At 45.3% G+C, this 25,957-nt stretch overlaps 1 protein-coding gene across 15 annotated transcripts in view; it reads right to left on the minus strand.

The window, feature by feature from the left end:
• LOC311099691 (zinc finger MIZ domain-containing protein 2-like) overlaps nt 1-22,025 on the minus strand; it is a 48,719-nt gene extending 26,694 nt beyond the window's left edge. For 11 of the 15 annotated variants that reach the window (XM_084140415.1, XM_084140423.1, XM_084140418.1 and 8 more), the window contains exon 1: nt 21,647-21,734. The gene's annotated coding sequence lies outside the window, so the exon portion shown is untranslated. Of the gene's footprint in view, nt 1-675; nt 757-21,646 lie in introns of those variants that run through there. The other 4 variants (XM_084140409.1, XM_084140421.1, XM_084140419.1 and 1 more) reach the window with 3 other exon arrangements.
• Between the last annotated feature and the right edge of the window lie 3,932 nt (nt 22,026-25,957).

A 25,957-nucleotide genomic window follows, 5' to 3' on the forward strand; every position in this document is an offset into this window, starting at 1 on the left:
GTTTGGAATAGGCTTTTCTTCCTAGCACAGAACTGCAAGCTAACCAATAGAATATATACACGTTTCTACTATGGGGGATAGTAGGCCTACATTGATATAGGCTAGTGATTTCGCTGTTCGTTACGCGTCTTGTTGGCTGAGTAAAAGTAAACGTGGACAGTTATTCTAATCTCTTCCAATTGCGCATCAGAATTCGGTAAGAAGTACACCGGTTGCGTGTGTCTGGCGCAACATTTTACTCACACAAATCCTGACACACACACAGCTCGTTAACGGCTGAGAGATCACAGGCTTTCAATACAGCTTCATCTCCATCACCCTCTCTCTCTCTCTCCATCCCGATCTCTCTCTTCCGCAGTAAATTACTCTTCATCTCAGGGTAAACTCCTGTGAGGGAAAAGTACTTAGTGGTGAATTTCAACGACACTCCGCTAACTGACATGATAACCAGACCGCACGCACGCGTGCGTCTGCCATCGCGCGCAAGGTAATTTTGTCCCCCCACACCAGACACGATCAAGAAACGCAGGTTGAAATATCAAAATAAACTCTGAACCAATTATATTAATTTGGGGACAGGTCGAAAAGCATTAAACATTTAGGGCAATTTAGCTAGCTAGCTTGCTGATGCTAACTAATTTGTCCTGGAATATAAACATTGGGTTGTTATTTTACCTGAAATGCACAAGGTCCACTACTTCGACAATTAATCCACAGATAAAACTAGACTGGAGTGTGTCTTTCAAATTGCCCACGTGGGTAGATGCTCCTAAAAACCAATGAGGAGATGGGAGAGGCAGGACTTGCAGCGTGTTGAGCGTCACAAATAGAACAGAGTTCTATTTTAGCGCCTGGCCACGCAGACGCTCGATGACGCACGAGCAGTGTGGGTGCAATGATTGAATAACAAGTATGTGTACATTTATTTTGTAACGCTCACGCACGCGAAGCGTGCAGTGTGGTCAGCATGTAAGGGGCGGCAGGTAGCCTAGCAGTTAGAATAATAATAATATGCCATTTAGCAGACGCTTTTATCCAAAGCGACTTACAGTCGTGCGTGCATACATTTTTGTGTATGGGTGGTCCCGGGGATCGAACCCACTACCTTGGCGTTACAAGCGCCGTGCTCTACCAGCTGAGCTACAGAGGACCATAGAACGTTGGTAACGTGGTTGCCGATTAAGGCAGCCCCCCGCACCTCTCTGATTCAGTGGGGTTGGGTTAAATGCGGAAGACATTTCGGTTGAATGCATTCAGTTGTGCTGACTAGGTATCCCCTTTCCCCAATTTCAAGCCAACATCAGTTTTCCTCTCCTCACAGAATTGGGTCAGACACCCCGCAGATTGAGCAGAGGAGTGTGTGTGTGTGATTGAGAGAGGGGGGAGGGGATATGTAGAGTGGCAGTTACCAGACAGACACCATCTATATCGATATTAGTTCCCTCGCCATTTCCTATGAAAGGACCCATGAGCACCAACATGAAGTCTCCCGAGTGGCGCAGTGGTCTAAGGCACTGCATCGCAGTGCTAGCTGTGCCACTAGAGATCCTGGTTCGAATCCAGGCTCTGTCGTAGCCGGCCGCGTCCGGGAGACCCATGGGGCGGCGCACAATTGGCCCAGCGTCGTCCAGGGTAGGGGAGGGAATGGCAGGGATGTTTGTAGAGCATGGCGTTTGCAACGCCAGGGTTGTGGGTTCGATTCCCACGGGGGGCCAGTATGAAAAAATATATATATATAAAATGTATGCAAAATATATATATATAAAATGTATAAAATGTATGCACTCATAAATAGACACACCCTGTGTTTTAATGAAGTCAACTATATGTAGGCTACTAAGCTTGTCTGATGATTTTGTCACGATCGTTATTAGACGAGACAGACCAAGGCGCAGCGTGATAAGCATACATCTTTAATTAGTACTTAACACACGAACAAAACCAAAACAACAAACCAACGATACGTGAAGTCCTGAGGTTACACACACACCAAACCTTTACGGATCAAGATCCCACAAACTAACTGGTGCCAACAGGCTGCCTATGTATGGTCCCCAATCAGAGACAACGAGCTACAGCTGTCTCTGATTGGGAAGCACCCTGGCCAACATAGATCAACACGATCTAGAACAAAAACATAGAAAACTAAACAATGAAAATCCACACCCTGGCTCAACATTTAAGAGTCCCCAGAGCCAGGGCGTGACAGTACCCCCCCCCCCCCCCAAAGGCGCGGACTGCGACCGCGCCACACAAACACAAGAGGGTAGGGGCCGGGTGGGCATTCCGCCTCGGAGGCGGATCCGGCTCCGGGCGTGACCACCACCTTTTCTCCACCTCCCCGTTGCGCCCCTGGTCTGGTCCCGCTGACTGGAGCTGGACCCGACGACGGACTGGAGCCGCTGGCCGGAGCTGGACTGGACACCGGTGGAGCGGATTGCTCTGACTCCGGAGTGGAGCAGCTGACCAGTGCCGGACCAGGCACCGGTGGAACAGTCACGGGCCGTGCCGGACTGGACACACGCACCACTGGCTTGGTGCGGGGAGCAGGACCAGGCCGGACCGGGCTGGCGATGCGCACCACTGGCTTGGTGCGGGGAGCAGGAACAGGCCGCACCGGGCTGACGACGCGCACCACTGGCTTGGTGCGAGGGACAGGAACAGGCCGGACCGGGCTGGCGATGCGCACCACTGGCTTGGTGCGGGGAGCAGGAACAGGCCGGACCGGGCTGACGACGCGCACCACTGGCTTGGTGCGGGGAGCAGGAACGGGCCGGACCGGGCTGGCGACGCGCACCACTGGCTTGGTGCGGGGAGCAGGAACGGGCCGGACCGGGCCGACGATGCGCACCACTGGCTTGGTGCAGGGAGCAGGAACGGGCTGGCGACGCGCACCACTGGCTTGGTGCGCGGGACAGGAACAGGCCGGGCTGGACTGGGAACACGCACCACTGGCTTGGTGCGGGGAGCCGGAACGGGCCGGGCCGGACTGTGGAGGCGGACTGGAGGTCTGGAGCGGAGAGCTGACACAACCCGTCCTGGCTGAATGCCTATTTCCACACAATATGTGTGAGGCATCAGCACAGGACTTACAGGGCTGTGCACTCGTACTGGCACTACAGCATGTGGCACTGGCGCAGGATATATGGGACCGAGGAGGCGTACTGGAGGCCACGAGCGTTGAGCCAGCACACCCCGTCCTGGCTGCATGCCCATCTTAGCACGACACGTGCGTGGTGCTAGCACCGGACGTACAGGACTGTGCCGGAACACTCGCGGCACAGTACATGGCTCCGCATAACACGGAGCCTGCCCAGTCTCACACTTCCTAGCCTGAGTACGGGGAGTTCGCTCTGCTCTAACTCTAGGCTCCGCCAACCACCCTTTTAGCCCCCCCCAAAAAAATTATTGGGGCTGTCTCTCGGGCTTCCTCCTTGGCTGGTACCCTCTGCGTTGCCGCTGCTCCTCTCTGTAGCGCGCCTCCACAGTCTCTTCCCAAGTCCAGGATCCCTTCCCGTCCAGGATCTCCTCCCAAGTCCAGGCTGTCTGTTCCTGGACACGCTACTTGGTCCTCTTTAGGTGGGATCTTCTGTCACGATCGTTATTAGATGAGACGGACCAAGGCGCAGCGTGATAAGCATACATCTTTAATTAGTACTTAACACACGAACAAAACCAAAACAACAAACCAACGATACGTGAAGTCCTGAGGTTACACACACCAAACCTTTACGGATCAAGATCCCACAAACTAACTGGTGCCAACAGGCTGCCTATGTATGGTCCCCAATCAGAGACAACGAGCTACAGCTGTCTCTGATTGGGAACCACCCTGGCCAACATAGATCAACACGATCTAGAACAAAAACATAGAAAACTAAACAATGAAAATCCACACCCTGGCTCAACATTTAAGAGTCCCCAGAGCCAGGGCGTGACAGATTTAAGCACACTGTGATTAAATAATTAAGACACACAAATGACTCAAGAGGGAGCCAGAGATCAAGGTAGCCTAACCAGAAAAAGAAAATATAGATAAACAGTTCACGAACCACCTCCTCCTACTGCTGCTGGCCTTCACAGATTCTGCCATTAAAGGCTCTGCATGGTCAATCCGACATCTGCATTTGCCGTGCAGCATTTACGGTGATATGGCCTCTGCAGAAGTCAGGGCATTCATACTTCTTGCGTTTCGCCGAGCAGCACAGAGCTGTTGTGAAGGAAGTTGTCAAGGAAGTGAGTGTGTTTATACAAGACCTCCCGCCCTCATCTACCGTCAACCAATCATGTCAATGCGGAGCTATACAGAGCCCTCTGCACTGTAAACATTTTTGAGAGGCTCACGGTGATGCGGTACGGAGCTCAATTTGGCCTCTGTGTGCCGCCGGAGGCCCCGCAATTGCGTCACACCATTCATACTGCGCCTCTGACCACATTTTCAGATCAAGCCTAAATTGGCTCTTATGCTCCCGAAGTTGCCGGTAATAGGCTACACCAGGGGTCGGCAACCTTTTCCATTTGGAGTGCCAATTTATCTTGCCATTTCTACCAATCTGCGTGCTACAGTGAGGGAAAAAAGTATTTGATCCCCTGCTGATTTTGTACGTTTGCCCACTGACAAAGACATGATCAGTCTATTATTTTAATGGTAGGTTTATTTGAACAGTGAGAGACAGAATAACAACACAATCCAGAAAAACGCATGTAAAAAATGTTATAAATTGATTTGCATTTTAATGAGGGAAATAAGTATTTGACCCCTCTGCAAAACATGACTTAGTACTTGGTGGCAAAACCCTTGTTAGCAATCAGAGGTCAGACATTTCTTGTAGTTGGCCACCAGGTTTGCACTCCAGGACCTTAATGTGCTTCTTCTTGAGCCACTCCTTTGTTGCCTTGGCCGTGTGTTTTGGGTCATTGTCATGCTGGAATACCCATCCACAACCCATTTCCAATGCCCTGGCTGAGGGAAGGAGGTTCTCACCCAAGATTTGACGGTACATGGCCCCGTCCATCGTCCCTTTCATGCAGTGAAATTGTCCTGTCCCCTTAGCAGAAAAACACCCCCAAAGCATAATGTTTCCACCTCCATGTTTGACGGTGGGGATAGAGTTCTTGGGGTCATAGGCAGAATTCCTCCTCCTCCAAACACGGCGAGTTGAGTTGATGCCAAAGAGCTCGATTTTGGTCTCATTAGACAACAACACTGTCACCCAGTTCTCCTCTGAATCATTCAGATGATCATTGGCAAACTTCAGACGGGCCTGTATATGTGCTTTCTTGAGCAGGTGGACCTTGCGGGCGCTGCAGGATTTCAGTCCTTCACGGCGTAGTGTGTTACCAATTGTTTTCTTGGTGACTATGGTCCCAGCTGCCTTGAGATCATTGACAAGATCCTCCTGTGTAGTTCTGGGCTGATTCCTCACCGTTCTCATGATCATTGCAACTCCACGAGGTGAGATCTTGCCTGGAGCCCCAGGCCAAGGGAGATTGACAGTTAGTTTGTGTTTCTTCCATTTGAGAATAATCGCACCAACTGTTGTCACCTTCTCACCAAGCTGCTTGGCTATGGTCTTGTAGCCCATTCCAGCCTTGTGTAGGTCTACAATCTTGTCCCTGACATCCTTGGAGACTCTTTGGTCTTGGCCATGGTGGAGAGTTTGGAATCTGATTGATTGATTGCTTCTGTGGACAGGTGTCTTTTATACAGGTAACAAGCTGAGATTAGGAGCACACCCTTTAAGAGTGTGCTCCTAATTTCAGCTCGTTACCTGTATAAAAGACACCTGGGAGCCAGAAACCTTTCTGATTGAGAGGGGGTCAAATACTTATTTCCCTCTTTAAAATGCAAATCAATTTATAACATTTTTGACATGCGTTTTTCTGGATTTTTTTGTTGTTATTCTGTCTCTCACTGTTCAAATAAACCTACCATTAAAATTATAGACTGATCATTTCTTTGTCAGTGGGCAAACATACAAAATCAGCAGGGGATCAAATACTTTTTTCCCCTCACTGTAGTTATGATATGCACATTTTCATTTATTTTATAATAAAAGTCTACGTATCTCAAAATCATTGTCAGAGCATCAGTTGTCAGATCAGCTTACCGATCATGCACCTGTACACAGCCCATCTGTAATTAGCCCACCCAACTACCTCATCCCCATATTGTTATTTATTTTTCTCATTTGCACCCCAGTATCTCTATTTGCACATCTATCTCTCCAGTGTAAACACTTAATTGTAATTATTTTGCACTATGGGCTATTTATTGCCCTACCTCCATAACTTACATTTGCTCACACTGTTTATAGATTTTCTATTGTGTTATTGACTGTACGTTTTGTTTATTCCATATGTAACTCTGTGTTGTTGTTGTTTTTAATCGCACTGCTTTGCTTTATCTTGGCCAGGTCGCAGTTGTAAATGAGAACTTGTTCTCAACTGGCTTACCTGGTTAAATAAAGGTGAAATAAAATAAAATAAATAAATACAAATTGTAACGTGATTAATGAAAATTACATCGAAATGAAAATTACACACATTTAAAAGTAACTTCTATTGCCAACTATGTAAAATAGCCTACATAAAGCCAACAAACAAAAACATTGCAGCCTGCAGGTAGAAAATATCCTGATAAAAATAAATCACATTTGCTAAGCATGGCCTGTCTGCAAGGAACTTGAAACTATCAATTTGGTCCAGCCAGCTTACGCTAACAAACTTGCAACATTGTATAAAATATTCTGGACCCTCAGAGTTTCCTGCGCCTCTGAGCTCCGGACAGACACAGCTGTATTTACGCAAGGGATAAGAAGTAATCAGGTAGACCTATTTTATGACATTTCCACCGGATCAGAGCATGACATTTTTTTCCCCTTTCAAGCTGAGTGGTTATGAAAGGGAGAGAGCTGGAAATATTTTTCTAATGGGCTACTTTGAGGAACTATTGTCATTCTCAATGGATGTAAAAACAGACTTAATTTACTTGCTGTTTAAAGTGAAGAAAAATTTACTTTGAGAAGCTTTACGGCTCATTAGTGGTGGTGAGTCAAGAAAATCAGAAATACAATACCATCAGATCCCCAAATGGGCACATTTATAAGTCTACATTTGCGCGCAGGCCAGGTAGCCTAGGCTTACTTCTATGCGTAATCAGGTGGGTGTCCTTACTCAACATTGACAGGAGCGCTCCAAACAAAACACAATTAATAAATTGACAACCTGTAAATGGAATGAAATAAACGAAAACTTGTTTCTCACAAGTTTAGGCTAGGTTGTGCGCTCTGCAAACAACGTGTCCACTATGACAACTGTAAAAAAATACTACTACTACTACTACTACTACTACTACTACTACATTGGATGCAGGGGCGCAACACTGTCCCCCCACATCATTCAGAATTTGCATTTTCTAACCTCTCTGGATTACAACCAAATTATGATAAATGTACTATATTACGTATTGGATCACTAAAAAATACAATTTGTACATTACCATGTAGTTTACCAATAAAATGGTCTGATGGTGATGTGGATATACTCGGAATACATATCCCAAATGAAATAAATTATCTCACTCCAATACATTTTAATAGAAAGTTAGCAAAAATAGATCAGACCTTGCTACTATGGAAATGTAAATACCTGCCTATTTGTGGAAAAATCACCCTGATTAACTCTTTAGTCTTATCCCAGTTTACCTATTTGCTTATGGTCTTGCCTACGCCTAGCGAACATTTTTTTAAATTATGAGAAAAAAAGATTCCATTTTATTTGGAATGGCAAGCCAGACAAAATTTAACTGGCCTATTTATATAATGAATATGAATTTAGAGGACAGAAATTATTAAATATTAAAAACAGACCTATCACTAAAAGCTTCAGTCATCCAAAAGTTATACTTAAATCCGAACTGGTTCTCTAGCAAATTAGTAAAATTGTCTCACCCCATGTTCAAGAATGGCCTTTTTCCCTTTATTCAGATTACAACCTCACACTTTCAGTTATTTGAAAAGGAAAACATCTCCCAAATATCACTATTTCTAAAACGAGCCATAGAAAGTTGGTTGCAATTTCAATTGAATCCTCCAGAAAACAACAGAACAAATAATGCAACAAATATGCTAATTGTCAAAAAACCATTATTTTTTTAAAAAATGTTTTAAAAAGGGTATAAATCTTCGTAAATGATATCATAGGTAGGACTGGTGGAGTTGTCGCACATGCAGCTAACAAAAACATATGGAAATGTCTGCTCTCACAAAATTACAACCAAATAATTGCAGCATTACCGCAAAGAGGAAAGTGGAATTGGGAAGAAGTAAGGAACTTGTCTGTCGGCCCTGCATTAAAGAACATAATTGGTTAAAGAAAATTGTGATAAATAAAAAAGTATACCAGTTTCATTTAAGGACCAAAGGATTGACAGCCGTCCCATATACAGTGGGGAGAACAAGTATTTGATACACTGCCGATTTTGCAGGTTTTCCTACTTACAAAGCATGTAGAGGTCTGTACTTTTTATCATAGGTAAACTTCAACTGTGAGAGACGGAATCTAAAACAAAAATCCAGAAAATCACATTGTATGATTTTTAAGTAATTAATTTGCATTTTATTGCATGACATAATTATTTGATACATCAGAAAAGCAGAACTTAATATTTGGTACAGAAACCTTTGTTTGCAATTACAGAGATCATACGTTTCCTGTAGGTCTTGACCAGGTTTGCACACACTGCAGCAGGGATTTTGGCCCACTCCTCCATACAGACCTTCTCCAGATCCTTCAGGTTTCGGGGCTGTCGCTGGGCAATACGGACTTTCAGCTCCCTCCAAAGATTTTCTATTGGGTTCAGGTCTGGAGACTGGCTAGGCCACTTCAGGTCCTTGAGATGCTTCTTACGGAGCCACTCCTTAGTTGCCCTGGCTGTGTGTTTCGGGTCGTTGTCATGCTGGAAGACCCAGCCACGACCCATCTTCAATGCTCTTACTGAGGGAAGGAGGTTGTTGGCCAAGATCTCGCGATACATGGCCCCATCCATCCTCCCCTCAATACAGTGCAGTCGTCCTGTCCCCTTTGCAGAAAAGCATCCCCCAAAGAATGATGTTTCCACCTCTATGCTTCACGGTTGGGATGGTGTTCTTGGGGTTGTACTCATCCTTCTTCCTCCAAACACGGCGAGGGGAGTTTAGACCAAAAAGCTCTATTTTTGTCTCATCAGACCACATGACCTTCTCCCATTCCTCCTCTGGATCATCCAGATGGTCATTGGCAAACTTCAGACGGGCCTGGACATGCGCTGGCTTGAGCAGGGGGAGGAAGTTCAGGAGTAAAAAACTAACAAAATAGAACTATTGTAAAATTGACTGTGTCCATAAAATGTATATAGTATGTACAGTCGTGGTCAAAGGTTTTGAGAATGACACAAATACTAATATTCACAAAGTCTGCTGCCTCAGTTTTGATGGCAATTTGCATATACTCCAGAATGTCATAAAGAGTGATCAGATGAATTGCAATTAATTGCAAAGTCCACCTTTTCCATGAAAATGAACTTAATCCCTAAAAACATTCCCACTGCATTTCAGCCCTGCCACAAAAGGACCAGCTGCCATCATGTCAGTGATTCTCTTGTTAACACAGGTGAGAGTGTTGACGAGGACAAGGCTGGAGATCACTCTGTCATGCTGATTGAGTTAGAATAACAGACTGGAAGCTTTAAAAGGAGGGTGGGTGCTTGAAATCATTGTTCTTCCTCTATTAACCATGGTTACCTGCAAGTAAACACGTGCCGTCATCATTGCTTTGCACAAAAAGGGCATCACAGGCAAGGATATTGCTAGTAAAATTGCACCTAAATCAACCATTTATCAGATCATCAAGAACATCAAGGAGAGAGGTTCAATTGTTGTGAAGGCGTCAGGGCACCCAAGAAAGTCCAGCAAGCGCCAGGACCGTCTCCTAAAGTTGATTCAGCTGTGGGATCGGGGCACCACCAGTGCAGAGCATGCTCAGGAATTGCAGCAGGCAGGTGTGAGTGCATCTGCGAGCACAGTGAGGCGAAGACTTTTGGAGGATGGCCTGGTGTCAAGAAGGGCAGCGAGGAAGCCACTTCTCTCCAGGAAAAACCTCAGGGACAGACTGATATTCTGCAAAAGGTACAGGGATTGGACTGCTGAGGACTGGGGTAAAGTCATTTTCTCTGATGAATCCCCTTTCCGATTGTTTGGGGCATCCGGAAAACACCTTGTCCGGAGAAGACAAGGTGAGCGCTACCATCAGTCCTGTGTCATGCCAACAGTAAAGCATCCTGAGCCCATTCATGTGTGGGGTTTCTTCTCAGCCAAGGGAGTGGGCTCACTCACAATTTTGCCTAAGAACACAGCCATGAATAAAGAATGGTACCAACATATCCTCCGAGAGCAACTTCTCCCAACCATCGAAGAACAGTTTGGTGACGACCAATGCCTTTTCCAGCATGATGGAGCACTTTGTCATAAGACAAAAGTGATAACTAAGTGAACAAAACTTCGACATTTTTGGGTCCATGGCCAGGAAACTTCCCAGACCTTAATCCCATTGAGAACTTGTGGTCGATCCTCAAGAGGCAGGTGGACAAACAAAAACACACAAATTCTGACAAACTCCAAGCATTGATTACGCAAGAATGGGCTGTCATCAGTCAGGATGTGGCCCAGAAGTTAATTGACAGCATGCCAGGGCGGATTTCAGAGGTCTTGAAAAAGAAGGGTCAACACTGCAAATATTGACTCTTTGCATAAACTTAATGTAATTGTCAGTAAAAGCATTTGACACTTATGGAATGCTTGTAATTATACTTCAATATACCATAGTAACATCTGACAAATATATCATAACACTGAAGCAGCGAACTTTGTGAAGACCGATACTGGTGTCATTCTCAAAACTTTTGACCACGACTGTAAAAGCAGGAAGTAGAGGCCTAAGCGTTGTTGTTACATTTTAAAAATTGTTTTGTAAACATTTAAGTCATTTAGCAGACGCTCTTATCCAAAGCGACTTACAGTTAGTGAGTGCATACATTTTTCATACTGTTCACTAGTTTACTCCAAATTAGGGAAGGGGTGGTGGGGTTGGATAATAATTAAGGGAAATATACAGTGAGGAGAACAAGTATTTGATACACTGCCGATTTTGCAGGTTTTCCTACTTACAAAGCATGTAGAGGTCTGTAATTTTTATCATAGGTACACTTCAACTGTGAGAGACAGAATCTAAAACAAAAGACCAGAGAGCTGTGTAAGGACATCAGGGATAACATTGTAGACCTGCACAAGGCTGGGATGGGCTACAGGACAACAGGCAAGCAGCTTGGTGAGAAGGCAACAACTGTTGGCACAATTATTAGAAAATGGAAGAAGTTCAAGATGACGGTCAATCACCCTCGGTCTGGGGCTCCATGCAAGATCTCACCTCGTGGGGCATCAATGATCATGAGGAAGGTGAGGGATCAGCCCAGAACTACACGGCAGGACCTGGTCAATGACCTGAAGAGAGCTGGGACCACAGTCTCAAAGAAAACCATTAGTAACACACTACGCCGTCATGGATTAAAATCCTGCAGCGCACGCAAGGTCCCCCTGCTCAAGCCAGCGCATGTCCCGGCCCGTCTGAAGTTTGCCAATGACCATCTGGATGATCCAGAGGAGGAATGGGAGAAGGTCATGTGGTCTGATGAGACAAAAATAGAGCTTTTTGGTCTAAACTCCACTCGCCGTGTTTGGAGGAAGAAGAAGGATGAGTACAACCCCAAGAACACCATCCCAACCGTGAAGCATGGAGGTGGAAACATCATTCTTTGGGGATGCTTTTCTGCCAAGGGGACAGGACGACTGCACCGTAGAGGGGAGGATGGATGGGGCCATGTATCGCGAGATCTTGGCCAACAACCTCCTTCCCTCATTAAGAGCATTGAAGATGAGTGGCTCTGTAAGAAGCATCTCAAGGTCCTGGAGTGGCCTAGCCAGTCTCCAGACCTGAACCCAATAGAACCCCCCCAGCTTGTCATAACACTCAAATGCATTAAGGAAAGAAATTCCACAAATTAACTTTTAAGAAGGCACACCTGTTCATTGAAATGCATTCCAGGTGACTACCTCATGAAGCTGGTTGAGAGAATGCCAAGAGTGTGCAAAGCTGTCATCAAGGCAAAGGGTGGCTACTTTGAAGAATCTCAAATATAAAATATATTTTGATTTGTTTAACACTTTTTTGGTTACTACTTGATTCCATATGTGTTATTTCATAGTTGTGAGGTCACTATTATTTCTACAATGTAGAAAATAGTAAAAATAAAGAAAAACCTTGGAATGAGTAGATGTTTTCAAACGTTTGACTGGTACTGTATACACTACCGGTCAAAAGTTTTAGAACACCTGCTCATTCAAGGGTTTTTCTTTATTTTTATTGCTGACTAAGAAGAATCTCAGTCAACCAACAGCATATCGACCAAATTATCGACCAGTCGATTAAATGGAGTCAGCCCTAAACTATACGTTACTGTACTGAACTCTACTGTTCGTTATTCTGTTGTGCTGTACTGTACTTTGATGTCCAAACTTGTGAAGCAGACGTCTATGATTGATTCAGATTTGGTCCGGAACAAACTAATTTGGTCTTGTTTGGGGCAGAGCTCATAAAAATAATAGCCAGTGTGTAGAATAATACCCTAATATGCAAAGGAGGATATTGCGTATTTCTACCTTTTGTGAACCTATTTTGGATACATCACCATAAAGAGAACGACATTCATATCCATAATTATGTACTTCTGTGTAGTACAGATCAGGGACACATTATGAAATTCCATTACCGGAATTCCATTACTGTAGTTCAATAATCAAGAGAGATTTTTTCAAAGTCAATGTGTCATGTGCTGGTTCTAATCCCCGAGCCGACTAGGTGAAAAATCTGTCGATGTGCCCTTGAGCAAGGCACTTAACCCTAATTGCTTCTGTAAGTCGCTCTGGATAAGAGCGTCTGCTAAATGACTAAAATGTAAATGTCATAGCCGACATCCCATTCTTTCTGCAGACATCATTTAATCTTAATTCGTAGCAGATATATATATATTTTTTTTATTGTCGTGTACACCCAAAAATTATTTTACTGAAATTCCAGTAAATATGTTTAACATTTTCAGTAGAAAAATTGTTAAGAAGTGTCATTCTGCATAGAGTTGTATGGTTTGTTAAACTTTGAAATCAATGTTTTTTGTTTGGCATACATTTTATGTGAAAAAAAGCGGAATCTCAGCAATTCTGTGACCGTGGAATTGCCCCCCTTCAACCTTGTGTGTGTGAGTGTGTGCGCGTGTGTTTGTGAGGGAATAGTAGCGCAGACAGTTCCAGCGCTGTGATGAAAAGAACACACTGTTCTCTCTCCTTCCCCCTCTCCTCGCAAACCAAAACACCACCTGACCGTCCAACCACTGCCTCTTGTTTTCCCTCCTTAATAGACAACGTGTGCGCCGCCGTAAGCTGCATCACTGCTGTCTGTGGGGGTTTTGCATGGAGACAGAACAGCTACATGTGTCAGAGAGGAAGTCCCACCCACATCTGACTCACTGACATAGCCACACAAACACTCAGACAGGATATTATAGATATTCAAAACTATCTGTCACTCAGTGTGAGTACAGCTACTTGCAGCAGTCAGTCCTCCATACACTCAATTCATTCACTCATCTGGAGCACTTAAATTGGGTATCTTATGAATGTAACTAAGTTTCTAAGGGTATGCAGCCGGTGGAAAGGCAATCAGAAATGACCATCGGTGACCTCAGAACACTGATACACACCCCCTGCCCCCTCTTACGGCATGTGCACTAGGGTTGAATGTCGGGAACCCGGTTACCGAGATTTACCACCCAAAAACCACTCCCTTTTCCCGGGATCAATAACTGAGAAAACTGTAAATTCTAATAAATTATTTATATGAACAGCATGACGTGAAATGGAACTGTTAAATGATATGCAATGCCTAAATCTAGCTTTTCTTCTGCCTTTTCTCGACGTGATGAATCATCAACGCCCAGGGAGGGGAAAAACAGCCCATCGGAGTTTGGAGCGCAGTTCACAATGCATGTAGACCTATCATGGTAACTTTCTTTCTTGTGACAGGTAGGCCTACATTTGTTGCAGAATAGCCTGTGCTACACTAATATAAAGACAGAATGCACGTCTTTACCCATCTCCATCTGGCTTTCAGGGGACACCGTATTTTTTAATTGTAAAGATTTTTTAATTTTTTTTATTGCAGTTTTAAAAACAGCCTATCACTCGAATATTGTTGCTTTAGATCACTGCACGCGCGAGCACTCTCGCAGTCTCTCTCCATCAATGCCATTCAAATTGCATCCAAACTAGATCATCATCTTCAAGATTGATAGGCCTATATTTACATGTCCTAGCCTCTCTTTCAAGTAATAAATCCAATGCAGTACTAGCCTTAAATATAGCTAATGAATGATGGGTTATGCATAAGCTTTTAACTTATAGCCTCTGTCTCCTGCGCAACACGCATGCACCTGTGCTCCGCTGGCCTGTTTCCTTAAAAAAAAAAAAAAAACACTCCTTAGCTCTAGAAGTCCCATGCAGGAAAAGCGACATTAGAATAGCTTGCTGGACATCATTTTCTTTGCATTTATTATACCAATAGACTATTTGAATAGGGACGCAAGTCCTTGTTTGCTGAATGTTAAATACAGCAGGCAACAGAACTCACGGGTCGTTTGAAAGAAGAGCTAACGTGCGACGATGGTAGGCTACAGCAGTTATTTATTCAGACCTAAAACCATTCAATATTCATGATGTGAAAGCCTTCTGCATCTAATTCAAGTCCTATATCGTTCAAACATGTCATGAGAATGATGAAGACAATGAGAGAAAGAGGTGGTAGGCGAATAACATTCGGGGAAATATTATGAAATACACACGCGCACACACAGTGCATTTGGAAAGTATTCAGACCCCTTCCCTTCTCCACATTTTCTTACGTTACAGACATATTCTAAAATTGATTAAATAAATGAATTGTTGTCCTCACCTACACACAATACCCTATAATGACAAAGCGAAAACAGGTTTTTAGATAGTGTTATTTATTTTAGAATTAGGCTGTAACATAATAAAATGTGGAAAAAGTCTAGGGGTCTGAATACTTCCAAATGCACTGTATATACAGTACCAGTCAAAAGGTTGGACACACCTACTCATTCAAGGGTTTTATTATTTTTACTATTTTCTACATTGTAGAAGAACAGTGAAGACATCAAAACCCCCAAAAATGTTAAAACAAATCGAAATGTTATATTATAGATTCTTCAAAGTAGCCACCCTTTGCCTTGATGACAGCTTTGCACACTTTTGTCATTCTCTCAACCAGCTTCACCTGGAATGCTTTTCCGACAGTCTTGAAGGAGTTGCCACATATGCCTAGCACTTGATGGATGCTTTTCCTTCAATCTGCGGTCCAACTCATCCCAAACCATCTCAATTGGGTTGAGGTCGGGTGATTGTGGAGGCCAGGTCATCTGATGCAGCACTCAATCACTCTCCTTCTTGGTAAAATAGCTCTTACACAGCCCGGAGGTGTGTTGGGTCATTGTCCTGTTGAAAAACCAATGAGTCCCACTAAGCGCAAACCAGATGGGATGGCGTATTGCTGCAGAATGCTGTGGTAGCCATGCTGGTTATGTGTGCCTTGAATTCTAAATAAATCAGTGTGTTCAGACCCCTTGACCTTTTCCACATTTTGTTACGTTACAGCCTTATTCTAAAATTGATTAAATTGTTCCCCGCCCCCATCAATCTACACACAATACCAAAGCAAAAAAATTGAAATGTTTGTACATTATTTGAAAATAAAAACGGAAATATCACATTTACCTAAGTATTCAGACGCTTTACTCAGTACTTTGTTGAAGCACCTTTGGCAGCGATTACAGCCGAGTGTTCCCGGGTATGACGCTACAAGCTTGGCACACCTGTATTTGGGAACTTTCTCCCATTATTTTCTGCAGATCCTCTCAAACTCTGTCAGGTTGGATGGGGAGTGTCGCTGCACAGCTATTTTCAGGTCTCTACAGAGATGTTCGATCGGGTTCAAGTCTGGCTGGGCCACTCGAGGACATTCAGAGACTTGTCCCGAAGCCACTCCTGCATTCTCTTGGCTGTGTGCTTAGGGTCGTTGTCCTGTTGGAAGGTGAACCTTCACCCAGGTCTGAGGTCCTGAGCACTCTGGAACAGGTTTTCATTAAGGATTTCTCTGTACTTTACTCCTTTCATCTTTGCCTCGATCCTGACTAGTCTCCCAGTCCCTGCCGCTGAAAACCATCCCCACAGCATGAGGCTGCCACCACCATGCTTCACCATAGGGATGGTGCCAGGTTTCCTCCAGACGTGACACTTGGCATTCATGCCAAAAAGTTCAATCTTGGTTTCATCAGACCAGAGAATCTTGTTTCTCATGGTCTGAGAGTCCTTTAGGTGCCTTTTAGCAAACGCAAAGCAGGCTGTCATGTACCTTTTACTGAGGAGTGGCTTCCGTCTGGCCACTCTACCATAAAGGCCTGATTGGTGGAGTGCTGCAGAGATGGTTGTTCTTCTTGAAGATTCTCCCATCTCCACAGAGGAACTCTGGAGCTCTGTCAGAGTGACCATCGAGTTCTTGGTCACCTCCCTGACCAAGGTCCTTCTCCCCAGATTGCTCGGTTTGGCTGGGCGGCCAGCTCTAGGAAGAGTCTTGGTGGTTCCAAACTTCTTCCATTTAAGAATGATGGAGGCCACTGTGTTCTTGAGGACCTTCAATGCTGCAGACATTTTTTGGTACCCTGCTGCAGACATTTTTTGGTACCCAATTGTGGGACCTTATATAGACAGGTGTGTGCCTTTCCAAATCATGTTCAATCAATTGAATTTACCACAGGTGGACTCCAATCAAGTTGTAGAAACATCTCAAGGATGATCAATGGAAACAGGATGCACCTGAGCTCAATTTCGAGTCTCATAGCAAAGGGTCTGAATACTTCGGCGCATGTGACAAATAACATTTGATTTGATGACTTTTGACCTGTCCTCTGCCCCCAGCCTGACCTCAGATGAGATTGTGCTTATAGCCGATCTCAACATAAAGCTCCCTTTTGTTCCTGCTGTACAGTCCAGTGCCCCCGTTAACACCTCTCTACTACAGTAAACCACTGTTCTCTCACCCTCTCTCTCCGTTTGTCTTTCTCCCTCTCGTTCTCTCCCTCCCCATGCCAAGGTCAGACAATGTGTTTACTGCTCGACACCAGGGTGGTATTCATTAGGGCACACCGTAGAAAAGCGCTTCAAAACGTTGTGCAATGGAAAACGTGAACAAGCTATTCTTATTGAACAAGTTGAGATAGTAGCTCCCCATTTTCTTCCATTTTGTGCCTAATTAATAGGACCCAGGGCTGAAAAACACACTGATGGATTCCCCCAATCTGTGCCCCTACTGCTCTGCTGGCTGTAAATGGAAAACTTGGCTCTGGTTCATGACCGCTGCTACTCTGTTTATTATCTATGCATAGTAACTTTCCATCTAACTACATGTACATATAACCTCAATTACCTCGACTAACCTGTGCCCCCGCACATTGACTCTGTACCGGTACCACCTGTATATAGCCTCGCTACTGTTATTTTACTGCTGCGCTTTAGTTATTTTTCTAACTTATCAATTTTTTACTTAACACTTATTTATCTTAAAACTGCATTGTTGGTTAAGGGCTTGTAAGTAAGCATTTCACTGTAAGGTCTACACCTGTTGTACTCTGCACATGTGACAAATACAATTTGATTTGATGGCATGACTTGCTAATTGATGTTGTGTATCAACAGTCCAAACATACACTTTTATACAACCAGTGTCCCAAACTCCCACAGCAGTGGTTTGGGCCGTATTCACTAAGTGTAGAGTGCTGATCAAGGATCAACCCATCCCTTCCTAATAATTATCATCAAATAGGCTAAACTGGTCCTAGATCAGCACTCCTACTCAGACGCTTTGTGAGAGAAGGCCATGGCTGGTCTTCAAACCTAGTCCTTGAAGGTTACATGGTGTGCAGGCTTTTGTGCCAGCCCAGCATTAACACATACACCTGATTCCAAAAATCCACGGATCATCTAGACCTTAATGAGTTGAATTAGTTGTGTTACTATTGAGCTGGTACAAAAGCCTGCCCACCCTGTAGCTTGCCATAACCGGGAATCTCTCTCTGCCTGCCAGCCCATCTGTAGAGTGGCTGTAGTGGGCTCACAGCCCTATGAATGGACTCCAATTGACTGTCACCTACCAGACCAGCAGGACAGGTTTAGGTGGCTTTCACTCACTGAGAGGAGGATGAAGGAGTGTGGAAGGGGAAGATAGACCAAGTGGAAAGGGAAGTTTGTCTACTTCTTACCTCTCACACTCACTTTCTTGCTACAGTGCCACTGTACCATCTATAAACATTTATTTGCAAACCTTCAATCACCAGAGCTTGTAAACGTTATCATCATACGCGCGGGTGTGGATTTACATTAAAAAGGTGCTACACATTGGATTTTCTTTATAGAATTTTTGCATTGTAATTTCAGAAAATGTCCATAATATATACATTTTACATTACATTTTAGTCATTTAGCAGACGCTCTTATCCAGAGCGACTTACAGTTAGTGAGTGCATACATTATTATTATTATTTTTTTTCATACTGGCCCCTATCTGGTGCTAATAGTGGAACAATAGTGTTGCACACTACTACTTACCCGCCAGTGTTGTGGTTGGCTGTGATATTTGCTTATTGATTTCTCCCGCCGCAGCGGAATCTGTTGTCAAACTGGAAAAGCTGTTCTGACTTGTTGGCTGTGTTATCTAGTGGAAATCGCTCATTTTCTGGTTGCTAAAATTCTACACTGTTCGCTCAATTTCAGTTTATGTGAGGAGAAAACAAGCACTGAATAGTGTATGGATCATTGTACCATCTAAATCACTGTGAAATATATTTTCAATAACAAACAAAAAAATCATTTTTACAGCTGTTTGAAGCTGGTGGACCAAAACCGCTGTTTGAAGCTGGTGGACCAAAAACCAAAGTAACTTTTGTTTTGGTCCACCAGCTTCAAACATCTGTAAAAACGATATTTTCTGTTATTGAAAATATATTTCACAGCGATGTAGATGGTACAATGATTCCTTACACTATTCACTGCTCGTTCTCACATATACTGAAATTGAGCGAACCATGTAGATTTTTTGCAACCAGGATATGATAGCTATTTCCACTAGAAAACACACCCACAAAGTCAGAACAGCTTTCCCATTTTGACAACAGATGCCACTCCGGTGGGAGAAATCAATAGGCAAATATCACAGCCAATCACAACACTGGCTGGTAAGTAACACTGTGAAACACTAGCGTTCCACTATTAGCGCCAGATATATTATGGACATTTTCTGAAATGACAAAGGAACAAATATTTTTAAATCCTATGTGTAGCACATTTAAGGTCTGAAAGGCACTTGCCCATTTTTGGTTATAGAATATTATTAGTATTCTGGAGTTTCTGCACCTAAATATAAACAGTGCCAGCACTCAAAATGAGTATGCACTTATTTCAGTCCAAGTCAAGCATTGAGCAGAAGGTTATACAGTATGATTGTGATGCAAGTCAAATGTGCCTCAATGACTATTAATTAATAAATGACTTATCATAAATTAACTTTCAAAGGCAATCCCCCAAAGAGGAACAGGGATGGATGCTACAGGTCGGTAACATCTCCAGGAGCGTGTGTGTGTCTAACAGTAGTGAGAGACAGAGTAACAGGTGACACAGCAGCTGTTCTGTTGAGATCCAGCAGAGCCCTCTGGTCATCCAGAGTGAACACACACCTTCTGTCTGTCTGTGAGAGAGCCAGACAAACAGTGGGTGCATTTCAGACACATAAATTCAGCACAGGCCTACAGATTACAAAATCATTGTATCCTATTGATGTGGTTCCTGAGTTCAACACTTCTCCAGGCATTGTAAAGATCTGATATTCCGCACAGCCCTGTGCAGAATGTGTGAATATGCCTAATCTCATCCACCTCTGGGTTGAACTCCATCTAGCAGCCAGGGGACATCAGGTCAGCCGATAGGCACCCATACCATCTGTTGTTGTCACCTAGTCTCACCTTTAACCTCTGACAGCCAGCTGCCTCACCTAGCTGCAGCTGGACTCCAAATCACCTGGAGCAGCGTCCCTCAACCAGCACTGGTCCCTGGGATGTTGCTGACCGGTCCTTCAGATGGTTGTCTTGGCTGACTCACTCCAATTTAGTCTGTTTTCAAGTCTTAGGCTGGTTTGGTCCTACAAGTAGGAAGATCCCATGGTCCATAGGATTTAACTTTTTTTTTAAAATTCCCTAGGGTTGTTATTAGTGTATTGTTGTACTTGTAGATCTGGGTGTAAGTGTTCAAACTAACCATTTACATATACAAATTCCTCATGAATACACAGCTAAGCAGCGGCTGGGGTGATACACAGCAGTGATAATCTTCTTTGACTGCCTTGAACTGGGTTAAATTTGTACTACTATTCTCATGAGATGGTTGAAGCTTTTTGGCGTTAGGTTACTTAGCATTTCAGATCTCATCATGATGAGATTGATGGATCACAAGATAAACTGTCAGTGTGTATTTGTTGTAGCCTAATACGAACACATTCAACCCAATCCACACACACCTGCAAAACATCGACCATATCCTCGCCTACCCTTGCAGGATTGTTATGCTTTGCACATATACAATGTAGCTAATGCACAGACACGTTTCTACTGAAATCGGGCATCGCTTACAGATGTCAGAGAATTCCAAAGCAGTCAGTGCTACATTGTAGCCACCATGCTAAACGTGCTGCTCGGCTTGAAATAACAATGGGAGACATTTTGTTTCACCTTGCAATTCGTTTATCAGAGGCTGCCCAGAGTTGTTGCAACACGGTTTGTTTAGGCCTACAACCAGCCTCTATCTTCCTGTCATTTATAGTTTCCCAATGCGATAAAGGGACTCAACAGCGGAATTAGGCTAGCTACTTTGTAGCTACATTTGCGTATGCCTTATTAGCTGAGGAACGCTAAACTCCGTTCTCTCATATCGAGGCGGAGTTAAGTTTTGATAATTGGTCGCGCGAATTGTTAGCAGCAACATTGAGTCACCATCAGTCGATACTTGTAAAAAATGTCAATTTTGAAAACACTTACCTGTCCCTATGTTTGTCCTGTACAACCGCGGTCCTTCCGCGGGGTGTGGAAATTCATACTTTTATTACAAACTTTTATCGAATACAACCACGGCCTTTTCCTCATTTGTGTTACTCAACTTGAATACTGAACGTTAGCCAACAAGGCATTACAAAACAACTGTGTAGATGTGTGCAACGTGTTCTGAGCGCTTCTAAGACCAAACGAAATCCACACGCTGTTCTAACATTATACAGCCTTTTGACTGCATATTTAGGCTGGGATATATTAGCAAATAGCTCAGTGGCTAAAGTAGCCTATTCAACAACGCTAGCCTAGCCGTCTGGTTTTATGCTGGGGGCTTACCTTTGACTCTACCCGTGGTTAGAATTGTATACTTGATTCCGTATTCTTCAGCTGCTAGATAGCTCCAATAAATATCGGTGGGTGACAAGAAAATTAGGCTATGTTCGTTATTTTTCCTTGTATCCACAACAGTTTGTCTAGTCTGTCTTCAAGATGTAGCTCCCATGTCTGCAATTGTGGCGAATCGTTCCCTTTCAAAACTGTAGCTGGCAGCGTCTTCCAATGTGACTCAAAAAAAGATTCGTATCGCTGCTTGACCGGCGTAGATCCGATCGTCACTACTCGGAATGTAAGCATGCACAAAAGTGAGAAGAATCGCTGGGTCCTTGCTCTGAGCGGCCGTGTTCGCCTATAAACGGTATTGCATACCTCCCTGACTATTGCACAATGGCCCGCTAGCTATAATGTATTCAAGAGATCACGGGTCTGGTTTCTCTGACGGGAGAAAGGCATTTTTCACACACCCTCCACAAGGCTCGCTCGCGGCTGACTTCTCTCCTCCTCGCCCCTAGACCAGAGTAGATGATCATTACAGGAGTCATCGACAGAGATGTCACCCCCCGCCTCAATGGTAACGTCGGTTCAGTAACGATCGTTAATCAGATTCCCACAGGCGATTACATTTTGTGTATGCCTATCGTATATTAGGCCTATTTCAGAATAATCTAATGATATGCTTTTTATAGAGATAAATAGTAATGGCGTCTTTTTGTAGGCACTACCTCCGCCATGGTTCGTTGGACAAAACCTATGGGGAAATTAATGCCGTTTTTGGAGTTTTTTTTAAATTAACGCTGAAAATAAGGTCTGTGATAAACACAGGCTTAGGAGCTCTTATATGTTTTGTCTATGAGATAATCTTCATCAGTTAATGTCACTTTTTTGTGAATTCTCATAATATTCATAAAGGTCATGTTAACTGACTGATTATCTCATAGAACAAAAGTTATAAGATCTCCTAAGCCTGTGTTAACCTCAGACGTTATTTTCGGCCTTCATCCCAAAACCCTATTCGTTCCCCATTCATTTCCCCATAGGGATGGCTGAACAAACCAAAGGTAACTCATTTCCAGGTTTTAGAACAACAAGCTGGCGAGCTCTATTCAGAGGAAACTATTTAAAGGTTGCAGGTAGAAATGTAGGCCCTGCTCTATAGAATATAGGCCTATAAAGATTGATTTCCACGGGGTAAGTGGGGAATATCTGTTCTATACATTACATTTCTATTTTCACCCCCACCTCAACCCCTTCTGCTCTGAATAGGAAAATACATTATAAACTGACTTGTTAAGTAAACTGTGGGGTCATGGAAGGACAAAGTCACACACCTGCCCCCTGCTGTAGCAGAAACAGGGGGGAGGAGTGCGAGAGAGGGGTAGAGAGATGGGCCGGCTCAGAAAGAGAGAGAGGGCGCTAATGCCTGTCAGTTTTAACCCTCTCAGGTGTGATCCCATTACTCTGCCTGTTCTAAAGTATTCTGGGAATACCCATTACATTCACTATACTGTATGTGTCTCTAGGGATAGGTATCTGTATAGCAGGTAGTGCTCAGCAATACAGACACTTTACCTGAGTTGTGTTCAGTATGCTGCTAGCCCCATGTCTTGCAACAGGAAAAACCAGAACATGTGCTCTTATTGGACATATTCCGTTTTACTCTGTGTTTCAAAACACTTTCTCCCATTTTATACCTACTGAACATGACCCAGGTTAAGAGGATCAGCTCGTACCACTGCAGATTGAGAAGGGTGGAGATGGGTTACACCATGTGGAATAAAGTGTGTGTGTGTGAGAGAGAGAGAGAGAGAGAGAGAGAGAGAGATGGCACTGGGAGTGTGTACTGTATATCATTGTTTCTCAACAAACTTGTCCTCAGGGACCCCAACCCATCACTGTTTAATTCCATAGCCTGATTCAATGAATGCGCTAATCAGCAAGCCCTAAATTAGCTGAATCAGGTGTTCTAGTGGTGGAAGTTAACAGTTATGTGAAACGACTGGGAGTTCCTGACGATTACTTTGAGAAACACTGCTGTAGTAGAGAACACAGGCTTTAAAGTGTGTCAAGATGGAAACAAAAAGTATTTCCTTCCTTTGTGCCTTCCCTCTTCCTTTGGTCTAGTGCGGTTGGTATGTTCCATCAGTTACACCCTGCCTAAGGCAATCACATATCAGGGGAGAGAGGGGGGAGAAGCAGTGTAGAGGGAGAGAGGGGGGAGAAGCAGTGTAGAGGGAGAGAGGGGGGAGAAGCAGTGTAGAGGGAGAGAGGGGGGAGAAGCAGTATAGAGGGAGAGAGGGGGGAGAAGCAGTGTAGAGGGAGAGAGGGGGGAGAAGCAGTGTAGAGGGAGAGAGGGGTTAGAAGCAGTGTAGAGGGAGAGAGGGGGGGAGAAGCAGTGTAGAGGGAGAGAGGGGGGAGAAGCAGTGTAGAGGGAGAGAGGGGGGAGAAGCAGTGTAGAGGGAGAGAGGGGGGGGAAGCAGTGTAGAGGGAGAGAGGGGGGAGAAGCAGTGTAGAGGGAGAGAGGGGGGAGAAGCAGTGTAGAGGGAGAGAGGGGGGAGAAGCAGTGTAGAGGGAGAGAGGGGGGGAGAAGCAGTGTAGAGGGAGAGAGGGGGGAGAAGCAGTGTAGAGGGAGAGAGGGGGGAGAAGCAGTGTAGAGGGAGAGAGGGGGGAGAAGCAGTGTAGAGGGAGAGAGGGGGGAGAAGCAGTGTAGAGGGAGAGAGGGGGGAGAAGCAGTGTAGAGGGAGAGAGGGGGGAGAAGCAGTGTAGAGGGAGAGAGGGGGGAGAAGCAGTGTAGAGGGAGAGAGGGGGGAGAAGCAGTGTAGAGGGAGAGAGGGGGGAGAAGCAGTGTAGAGGGAGAGAGGGGGGAGAAGCAGTGTAGAGGGAGAGAGGGGGGAGAAGCAGTGTAGAGGGAGAGAGGGGGGAGAAGCAGTGTAGAGGGAGAGAGGGGGGAGAAGCAGTGTAGAGGGAGAGAGGGGGGAGAAGCAGTGTAGAGGGAGAGAGGGGGAGAAGCAGTGTAGAGGGAGAGAGGGGGGAGAAGCAGTGTAGAGGGAGAGAGGGGGGAGAAGCAGTGTAGAGGGAGAGAGGGGGGAGAAGCAGTGTAGAGGGAGAGAGGGGGGAGAAGCAGTGTAGAGGGAGAGAGGGGGTAGAGGGGTGTAGAGGGAGAGAGGGAAAGAGAAGCAGTGTAGAGGGAGAGAGGGGGGAGAAGCAGTGTAGAGGGAGAGAGGGGGTAGAAGCAGTGTAGAGGGAGAGAGGGGGGAGAAGCAGTGTAGAGGGAGAGAGGGGGAGAAGCATTGTAGAGGGAGAGAGGGGGTAGAAGCAGTGTAGAGGGAGAGAGGGGGGAGAAGCAGTGTAGAGGGAGAGAGGGGGGAGAAGCAGTGTAGAGGGAGAGAGGGGGGAGAAGCAGTGTAGAGGGAGAGAGGGGGGGAGAAGCAGTGTAGAGGGAGAGAGGGGGGAGAAGCAGTGTAGAGGGAGAGAGGGGGGAGAAGCAGTGTAGAGGGAGAGAGGGGGGGAGAAGCAGTGTAGAGGGAGAGAGGGGGGGAGGGGTGAGAAGCAGTGTAGAGGGAGAGAGGGGGGGAGGGGTGAGAAGCAGTATAGAGGGAGAGAGGGGGGAGAAGCAGTGTAGAGGGAGAGAGGGGGGAGAAGCAGTGTAGAGGGAGAGAGGGGGGAGAAGCAGTGTAGAGGGAGAGAGGGGGGAGAAGCAGTGTAGAGGGAGAGAGGGGGGAGAAGCAGTGTAGAGGGAGAGAGGGGGTAGAAGCAGTGTAGAGGGAGAGAGGGGGGAGAAGCAGTGTAGAGGGAGAGAGGGGGGATAAGCAGTGTAGAGGGAGAGAGGGGGTAGAAGCAGTGTAGAGGGAGAGAGGGGGGAGAAGCAGTGTAGAGGGAGAGAGGGGGTAGAAGCAGTGTAGAGGGAGAGAGGGGGGAGAAGCAGTGTAGAGGGAGAGAGGGGGGAGAAGCAGTGTAGAGGGAGAGAGGGGGTAGAGGGGTGTAGAGGGAGAGAGGGAAGAGAAGCAGTGTAGAGGGAGAGAGGGGGGAGAAGCAGTGTAGAGGGAGAGAGGGGGGAGAAGCAGTGTAGAGGGAGGGAGAGAGGGGGGAGAAGCAGTGTAGAGGGAGAGAGGGGGGAGAAGCAGTGTAGAGGGAGAGAGGGGGTAGAAGCAGTGTAGAGGGAGAGAGGGGGGAGAAGCAGTGTAGAGGGAGAGAGGGGGGAGAAGCAGTGTAGAGGGAGAGAGGGGGGAGAAGCAGTGTAGAGGGAGAGAGGGGGGAGAAGCAGTGTAGAGGGAGAGAGGGGGGAGAAGCAGTGTAGAGGGAGAGAGGGGGGAG

The sequence above is a fragment of the Coregonus lavaretus genome, assembly GCF_964263955.1.
Source record: "Coregonus lavaretus genome assembly, chromosome: 24".
In the NCBI taxonomy this organism is placed as follows: domain Eukaryota; kingdom Metazoa; phylum Chordata; class Actinopteri; order Salmoniformes; family Salmonidae; genus Coregonus; species Coregonus lavaretus.